Below are 10,767 nucleotides of genomic sequence, written 5' to 3' on the forward strand. Positions count from 1 at the left end.
TTTTGAGATTTAAACTTCTCCTTTTGCCGTCACTGAACTCTATTTTTGTAGTGTATTTCTTCGTTTGATGTGAATCTATACTGTGATGAAATCTCCAATGAAATAGAAAAATGCATCACTTTCAGGTCGCAAGAGATGACGCCTCCTTTTCAGATGACATTAAAAGAAATATGTCTTTTTCAGATCGCACGATATGGTGCATCTTTTTCAGATTGCATAAATTGGATCCTTGTTCATTAGAATTAAAGTAAAAGTTGAAGCAAGATCGAGGTCGTCTCTGGAACTAAATGATCGGCCTTTCTCAGGCACAAAATTATCCTTTCGTGAATCTTACATACAAACATGGCCTTTTTCAGGCTCAAAAGAAACAATCTTTTTTAGATCCCATATACAAGTTGATACCTTTTTCAGGCACAAAAGAAATGATCTTTTTCAAATCCCATGTACAAGTTGATGCCCTTTTTCAAGCACAAAAGAAATGATCCTTTTCAGATCCTATGTACAAGTTGACGGCTTTTTTCAAGCACCAGGGATATCATCGTGCATCAGGCGTAGAATTTCTTCAAGTTTTGAACATTCCATGGTCGCGGTAAGTTCTATTCATGCGAATCTTGCAGCTTGTAGGTTCCTTTCTTTTGATCTCGACCACTTTATATGGTCCTTCACATGATGGATCAAGTGTTCCGACATGACGAGACGCTTCAACCTTCTTGGGCACTAAATCACCTACCTGTAACTGCCTCGGTCTCACTTTTCGATCATTATTTCTCATCATCATCCCCTTGTGATGTAAGATTCTCGCGTATGCTGTCTCTCTCTTCTCTTCAATTGTAGTCAGATCGAAGCTTCTTTCGCTTTGATTGGATTTCGGGTCGTACATCATGATCCGTTGAGACTCCTCCCCTGTTTTGGTAGGAATAATGGCGTCAGTTCCATAAACCAAACAAAATGGGGTCTCACCTGTTGCAGTTCGCGGGGTGGTGTGATAGGCCTAGAGAACTCTTGGTAAATCTTCGACCCACGATCCTTTAGCTTCGAGCCGCGTCTTCAAGTATTGCAAGATGGTCCTGTTAGTGACTTCCGTTTGCCCATTTGCTTGTGGATTGGCCACGGCTATGAAATGCTGCTTGATCTTCAACTTCTTACACCATTCTGTGATCTTTTTTCCTTAGAACTGAGTACCGTTATCTGAGATCAATATTCGTGATATTCCGAACCTGCAAATAATGTTATTCCATATAAAGTTGATCGTCTCTTTCTCCATAATCTTGGCCACAGCTTCAGCTTCTACCCACTTCGAAAAATATTCCACTGCTACAATGATGAATTTTTTCTGAGCTTGAGCTGGGGGAAATGGTCCCTCTTCGAGATACTTTACGATCTTGTCCTTCCAAGGCTTGGATTCAGATACCACTTCAACATTTAGCCCCTCTGTAATCGTCGTCTTCTCTCGTACTATCGCTGTGAATTTTATGCCTGACATCGCTGCTCCAAATTTAGACAGTACATTTTCCTTATCATTTTCAGTGCATGGGACTTATTGAATTGCACAACTATCAAACTTATCCATCCACGTTTTTGTGATCTCCCTGTATGAGGTCATTGTTCTATCTCGCGTCTCGTACGTTCCTTCCATCTGCAGTGCGACCAGTTGTGAGTGTATAAAGACTTCCAATTTTCTAGCTCCTGCTTCATGCGCTAACTCCAATCCTAAAATCAGGGCCTCATATTCGGCTTCATTATTGGTGACAGGGAAGGATAATCTTGCTGCCACTTCGATCTCAACCCCCTCAGGCCCCTAAATCCAAATTCCCGCCCCTCAATTGTTAGCATTGGAGGAGCCATCCACATGCAGCATCAACTTATGATTCTGTTATCCATCTAATTCGATCATGAAGTCTGCCAAAATCTGTACCTTTTGCGCGGCTCTTATCTGGTAATCAATTTCGTACTCCTCTAATTCTACGACCCATTTTATCAATTTTCCTGATGCCTCAAGTAGTGACATTACATGCTTCAACGGATGATTCGTAAGCACAATTATTCTATGGGACTGAAAATAAGGGAACGGTTTTCTCGCTTTCACGACCAACGCTAGTGCCAATTTTTCCATTTCAAAGTACCTCATCTCGACCCCCTGCAACTTTTTGCTAACATAATCGATAGGATTCTAGTTTCCTTCCTCTTCGCATACCAATACTGAACTGACCGCGCTCTTCGAGACGGCCAAATATAAGAAGAGAACTTCGCCCTCTTTGGGGTTGGCCAACAATGGGGGCTTCGTCAGATAATTTTTGAGATCCTGCAAAGCTCTTTCACATTTTTCGTTGCACTCAAAGTTTTTAGTCTTCCTAAATACTTTAAAAAATAGCATATTTCTATCAGCAAATCTAGAAATAAAGCAGTTTAAGGATGCGATCTTACTTGTCAGTTTCGGCAACTCCTTGACCATGGTCGGCGATTGCAAGTTCATGATGGCCTCAATCATTTCTGGGTTACTTCGATTCCGCGTTCACTGACCATATATCTTAGAAATTTTCTGCCTCTTACTCGAGATGTGCATTTATCTGGGTTCAACTTCATACCGTAGGATCTCATTGTTGTGAATGCCTGCTTAAGATGTTCGAGGTGACTGTCCGATCTCTTGCTCTTCACCAGCATATCGTCCGTGTAGATTTTCATCGTTTTGTCTATGAGGTCGTGGGACATCTTGTTTACCAATCACTGATAATCAGCCCCTGCATTTTTCAAACTAAAGGGTATCACATTATAACAGTAAATGCCACCATCAGAAATAGAAGAAGTTTTATCGCAAACTTCTTTTGCCATGTAGATCTGGTGGTACCCCTGATAAGCGTCCATCATCGAAAATATTTCATATCCAGCCGTAGAGTCGACTATTATGTCAATCCTAGATAAAGGATAAGGGTCCTTAGGGCATGCTTCATTATATCCGTAAAATCCGTGCACATACACCATTTTTCCAATGCTTTTGGAACGACTACAACATTCGAGAGCCCATCTATGTATTAAATCTCGGATACATACCCTGCCTTCAGCAGTTTGCTCACCTCCTGCTCAATAGTCCGATATTTTTTCCGTCACAAATGACCTCTTTTTCTACTGCATCAGTCGCACTGTCGGATCCACATTAAGCCTATGCACGATTAACTCCGGGTTGATACCTCTAAAATGCAAGGGACTCCAAGCAAACATATCCACATTCTCTCTCAAGAGTTCGATCATTGAAGTCTCCAATCCTCCCATACATGACCCTATTCGCGTGGTCCTACTAGGATCTCCTTCAACGAGCTCTACCAACTTGTACTCCTCATTGGGCTTCATATGATCAACTTCATAAGGTCGAGACTCGGGACTCTCCTCAGCCTTCCTCTTCTTCCCCTCTGATCCCCGTTTCACTGTGAGATTGTAGCATTTCCTTGCTTCCTTTTTGTTGCATGACACTTCACCCACCCCATTTTCCGTCGGACACTTCATCTTCATGTGATATGTTGATACGACTGCTTGAAAAGAATTCAATCCCGGTCTTCCCAATATCACATTATAAGTAAATGGGGTATCCACCACCAAGAATTTAACCATCAGAGTCCGACGTCGAGGCTCGACCCCTATGGAGACGGGCAATTCTATCATGCCCAATGATGCGACCTTGCTGCCCCCGAATCCCACAAGTGGGGTCCTTACAGTCTCAAGTTTAGCATTTCCAAGCCCCATCTTATCTATCACATCCTTGAAGATAATGTCCGCTGAGCTCACGCTATCTACCAGTACTTTGTGCACAGTGAAATTTGCTATATCCATCTTAATGACCATTGGATCGTTCGGCGATCCTACGTCCTGAGGCTTATCCTTACTGCTGAAGGCGATTTCCTCTTCCACCTTTACATTCAATACAAACTCACACCTCGTATTCGACCCTGTGGCCCTCTCATATCTCTTTCTTGCTCGTTAGGAATCACCTGCACTCGAGCCTCATGCTATTGTGTAAATTACCCCTTTAGTCGAAGCGTTATCCCTGTTTGTCGGTCCTTTCGCTGCCCTCGCGGAACTTGGATTGCGATCTGGGCTCCTCGATCTGCTCCTTCTCGGATCGTCTTTCCTCATCTTACAATCATTCAATAATCGATCTCTGAAATAACCCTGCCTTACTAACCTCTCAATTTCGTCTTTCAATTGAAAGCACTTCTCTGTGTTATGTCCCCTTTCTCGATGGAACCTGCAGAATTTGTTAGAGAACTTTTTCGACGGTGTATACTTGGTATTTTAGTGATTATTTTTGAAACAATAGGTTCAAATTAACCAGGGGACGGTATGATTATTATACTTTTGTATATCACAGGGGGTCAAAATGAATTTAACCTTATATAAAAGCTAAATATTTTATTTAAGAAATCACCATACACGCAAGGACACATACATATCCCTTAACTTACACAAACACACTCTCAGAAAGATAAGACTGAAGTATGAAATTTGATTTTAATTTATTAAATAATCTACACAATTATATTATTTGGTTAGTACATTTATTAAATATACTTTATAATATCTGATTTAATGTTTAATTAGAAAGTTAATAAATTTGATTATTTGTTAATTAGTAAGTGAATAAATATCATGAGAAAATTATTTTTTTCATCCTTTAATTTTACCCTCTATTAGATTTAATTTTGTAAGTATGTTCATTATCTAATTAGTCCAGTAAATTTATGAATTTCTTTATTGTACATAATGTTTGTTGCAACTTATGTTTTCCCTTCATGAACCAAGGGAAAACATTGTTGGAGTCATATGAAATTTCTGGAGAATTAGTTTGGTTCTATTTATATGCTACAAAATTTTTTTATTTTTTTGTATAGAGTTGTGTATCTCATTCATACTTTCCTCGGCAATTGAAGGATTTTCCAGAGGTTTAGCGCAACCCATTTTGAGGAAAGATCATACTAGCTGAATACAGAATGGAGTATTTATAGTCGAATCACATACTTCAAGAATCGCATCAAAAAGAGTATTTCTATTCACAATGTTGAATGAAATGACCATTATTAAGAAAATACAGAAAAGAAAAAAAGAAAAAATGAAGACAATTATCAACAATATTAACAGAGTGATACACACACTCTCATTATTCTACGAAAACATAACATTTGTTCCATTTACAAAATATAGATTGATTGCAAGTTGAGTTGATCTTATCACTCATCAGCTTCCACAATACTCAACACATTCATTCCACCTGCAATTCGACGAAGTGCTCTGTGGTGAGGCTCCAAACGTCTCACAATAGCGTCATAAAAGCTTTTGAAACCACGTAGCTAAAATCAGATAAATCAAACTTGTAAGTTATTGCAACAGAAGACTTAGGTGGTGTATATATCTAGAAACTTAGATACAAAGAATCAACCTTAGTCTTCTTTAATGCTGCTTGAATCACATAATTTCCAAACTGATTTCGAGCAAGTCGAAAGCTACTCCCGGACAGTTTATTATCCCTGCAGATACTCTGATAATCCCAATGTTCGAAGGTTCCATGCAGTGGTATAAATGGATTTTGCAGGCAATCCATTATTTTATTTGTAATGTCCCAGTTTCCAAGGCCTAGGATATTTTGTACAACGTAGTTCCTAAAAACAATTAGCCCCATCAAATATATATCATTCATTATGAATTAAAAATGAAAAATCCGAGGAAATTAAAACAACAATATGCACTTAATTATTACCCGAATGGATCATACGAAAGAAATCCGATTCATCAGCTATGTGATGGAGAAGTCCAACTCTTTGATCTCCACTGATGTGGGCGATGCAGTCGTTGAATGATGTGCATCCAACTTCGTGTACGATCAAATCTTGGAAATGCAATATAACTTTTTCATAAAGCACCTGAAATATCAGAACAAGATCAAGTTATTCATACCATTTCAATTGCAGAACTAGGAATTAAAGGTAGTACAAAATGAAGAATCTGAGAGATGGAATACCTCATTAGGCTGGATTGGAAAGAGGAGTAGGCATTGCAGATGACATCCCTGGCAGTAGGATGAGTCATTATATCCATGAATCTGGTGGACAAAACTCTTGTCATAGCCATGGCATGAGGCGACGACTTCTTCACCATTCTGATGAGTTCGACGATTGAACTAGCTCTGTCCAAACCATACATGATCATTAGTTTTTATGTTTAACTAATTAGCACATCCTACATAGCTACAATTAGTAAAAGAATGTTTGAATTATAATTACCCTTGTTGGTCGAATGTTGCATGTAGAAAGTATTTGCCCTGCGATAGGACCCTTACAATGAGCGAATCCAATTGTTGGCCTTCGCACACATCAACGAGCATGCAATAGATACAATACAACCGTCTATTCAACATCAGCATGAAAATCGAGTGTAGAAGTATAGACACCAAACTCTCCTTCTGCTCTCTATCATCCCTTTCCATAATTTCTTCCAAGTGGTTTACGTCAAGACATCTGGCTTGCAGGAAGGGCAGCCTCCCGCCTTGATAACTCGGGCGAATAGGAATCCTCGGACCGTACTTAATTGGATATCGAAACTTGTGTAGGATCATAGGCCTAAACCTTGGATCAACATATGGGACAGGCAGTAGCCTGCTTCTGAAGTGGTGGACCAAGTGATTACATTTATGTTGATGATCCATGAGATTCTAATGATTACTCACGTCCTTCTCTCCTAGAATAAAATTGCCAAACAATTGGATAAAAAATGGGGATCATCACGTCCTCTATAAAGTTCTGTTTCTACTGTTTTCCAATACCGATTCCAATATGAAACGGGCTTTGGAACAGTCTCCTGATATATCCCAAATCCCACTTTTTTTTTGTAATTTATGTTATTTAAATTGTTGCAACACTGTAAATATTGCAAATTTGGGCACAATTTCATGTGTCATAAATACGCTCATATTCCCTATTAAAGTTAGGTTTAGTGGTTGTTGATGTTGAATTTTATTTTTTGTTCTGCTTTAAATACATCATCATATTCACACTTTATGTCATAAACACGGGCAAACAATGAAGGATTTTTACAAAGAAAAAAAACAGTATCTAACTGTATCTAGAATTGTGTAATGTAGAGCAATTTTGCTCAAAGTTTTAAGATGCAAGGAATAATTTGAATATATTTTGGAGATATTGGAGGTTGCTTTAATTTCTTCTTCTATTTATTAAATTGTACTTTGTCGATATCCCCTAAGTAAATCATGAAAGAAACAATCCTGATAAAAAATAGAGGACCTTGCACTCATATTGCACATTTAATTTGAATTCAGAGAAAAAGATTTTATAAGTTAAATCTTATAAGTTTAGGAACAAAATTTAGCTTATAAGTTAAATTCTAATTCAAGCGAATGGATTTTATCAATGTAAAACATTCACAAATTTGGTATTTTTATCATTGGCTAATTATTAACTAAAGTAGAAATTTAAATTTGTGAAATATATATATGTTGTTTTTTGGATTTTTTCAATATATGACGACTCAAAAAATTTCTTTTTAGTGCAAAGTTCACCAAAGATGGAAGATTTACTTATATTGTAACTTATTGGATGGTATTTTAGTTCTGTAATTTTTATTCTGCACGAAATTAATTTATAAGAATAAAATTACAACTTAATTTGGTTTCATGCAAATCACGTACAATTTTAGATCAAATTAGCAGAAGAAAAACTAAAATTGCTAAATTATATGACCAAATTAAAAAAAATCAATTTGTACAAGATAAAAAATATCAACTCCTAAATTGCAAAACTAAGATTGTAATTTTCTCAATTAATTATGTGCATTCGTACGCAGCGATAATTGCATGCCCGTATTGAAGATTACGTACGTAACGGAAGAGCATATTAACTATATATAAATGTACAAACATATTAGTGATTCATATACTTCTAATAATTAATAGAACCTCTACAGGCGAGGGCTAATCGACAAGTACCTAAGAATGGTATACGAGGTCTTCTTCCGGTTAGGATTTCGCTCTCTGGTCAGCTTGTACCTAGCTCCTTCACAAAACTTGCAGTAGTCCAAATCAATGTCGTCCTTCTGATACAATATACTATCATTCTTACACGCATCAATTCTCAACAGGTAAATCCAAATATCTTATCAACTTCTTCGTACTATAGTAATCCATGGAGAGAGTGTAATCGCGGGCCAATATCTGAGCAGCCTTCTGGGATATTCTGTCATATATATGCTGAGAAATATGGTCCTTGATCTTAATATTCACCAACTCAGCAACAATCTAATTGAGATTGGATGCAGCCGCTCCAGAACTGTTGATTGGCACCATGCACTACATTGTGAAATCGATCTGCCAGCCCAAGACATAATTATAACGGTCCCCACTATAATATAAACTAGGCATTTGCATTAGTAGGACACGACCTCGTACCGTCATCAGGCACAACATCCTAGTTATAATTAGATGACCAGAAGTCGGCCTGGTGGCCGAAAATCATAAGAGGAATGAAAGAAGATAGTGAAATTAAATGGAAAGAGGAACACATATATATATATATAGAAAAACATGGAACGGCCACTAGAACACATATTTAGCCGTTAAAAAGTAGCCATTATTTTACAATTTGAAATGGTCATTGCACCGGAATTAGGAATGATTTTTTGAACGTTAAATTATAACTGTTGTACTTTATTTGGAACTGTCTTAGGAATACAATATTAATAAAACAATAAAATCATTCCAACTTGCACTAGTTGTTGGGACGGTCATTGTAACACATTCCATTTTAAGTACAACTCATAATTATGAACGTTTTTTCGCTTAATTGCTTAGGTGCGGACTCAAAATCGTTCCAAATTGTACCTCATTATGGAATACATTTATTAATTGTCATTTTTTGGACATCAATTGTCTCACATATAGGAACGTTCAATGCAAGACTGAACCTAATTCTAATAATGTGTTCCAAACAGAGTTCCAATCATTTACCATTACTACATTCGAACTATTTTCGGAACAACTATTTATTTGTAACACATCTTCACGCGATTTGATAGTTTCAATAATATAATCCATAATAAATGGGGATCATGACGTGATCTATCAGGTTCTATTCCAATACCCATCCCAATATGAAATGGGCTTTGGAACGGTCTGCTGATACATGCCAAATCCCGCCATTTTTTGTAGTGTATTTTATTTAAATTGTTGCAACACTGTAGATATTCCGACTTTGGACACAATTTCATATGTCATAAATATACTCATATTCCAATTAAAGTTGTGTTTAATTGTCGTCGATGTTGAATTTTATTTTTTCTTCTGCTTTAAAAATACATTCATTATATTCACTCTTTATGTATCTACAAACTCATACTCACACACTCACATACATGATAAATCACTCAACGATTGCTTACACACCCTCTTGTCTTTGTATCCTCCATTTTTTATCATCTGTTCGTGTCTCCCCCCTTCCTTCACATACTCCAAAGAATTCTTTGTGCACACAAGAGAAGATTGAGCAGAGCTCAAATGAAGGGAGAAATGTAGATCTTTATTCAACGATTCAACTTCATTCACCTTTTCATTCTGTTTTATAGTTTTTTAGAAAATTTAACATATATTTAATTTCACCTTGTAGATGAAAACCATACTTGAGAGAGATAACTTTTACGGTTGTTGGAGAGTTAATGGTGTGCTCTTTCCGAAGCCACTTAATTTCAATTTTCCGGCACCACCTTCGCCTTCCCGTTAAATTCTTCATGGTAGATATTAAGTGGTAATTCCAGACAAGCTGCAAATATATAATACTTAATTAATTTTGGGTTTTAAAAAAAAGGGAGAAAGGTCAATTTGGTCCTTTAAGTTTTCATACGATTAATTTTAGTCCTTTAAGTTGCGCATTTTCAATTTTATCCTGTAATTTTCAAAATGGCTTAAATCGGAACCACAGACGAATTTTCAGACAATTTTACCCTCAAACAATTTTTAAAGAGCTATTTTAGTCCATTTACACCAAAATTTTAATTTTTCACCCATGCTCGCCTAAATCGTATTAGAGCCTAGGTTTATTGAAGAAAATATATGATTATATTACATTTTGATATTATTTATCCACTAATGGAGGAGACTTTTGAGAAAATGGAACCGAACGAAAGTTCGAGTTACTGTGAAAACAGGGAATATTTCCAGATTCTGAAAATACAAAGAAGATATTTTCTCATGGAAATTCTTGACAAATGTGACAACGGTCCCAAGAGGATTGATCCAAAACTTCTCACGCCGGAAGACAAACACGAATGGCTGAGAAAATTTTGAGATTCGACAAGTACTACCAAGAAATGTAGTGACACGTCTACACTCCACTGAAGTCCATGGTAGAATCCCAGCCAGGAGAAATGGAACGGGTAAATTCCTACATAATTTCAGTTCAAAAAATTATGACTGATTGGAAAGAACTCGAGCCGGATACGTCAAAGATCTCCCAAGATCTGAGGGAGATACAAAAGACGGTTTAAGACTATGGACATAGGTTAATACATATACCTATGAAAATAGAATCTTTGAGCCAAAAGGTGGACGAGGTCCTTAATATCCTTCCCGATCTACACAAGGGTCTTACAGATCTGAAGGCAGAAATTACAACTCTGAAGAGAAACCAACGAGAGAGCCCTAAGACATCTAGATCCAGACAAGAGCGAATCAGGGATGCCCTTCGAATAGTACCTCTTCTACACCAGAAGGGGAAGGCC

Source organism: Sesamum indicum, linkage group LG3 (assembly GCF_026168435.1).
Source record: "Sesamum indicum cultivar Baizhima isolate 11 linkage group LG3, ASM2616843v1, whole genome shotgun sequence".
Classification (NCBI taxonomy): Eukaryota; Viridiplantae; Streptophyta; class Magnoliopsida; order Lamiales; family Pedaliaceae; genus Sesamum; species Sesamum indicum.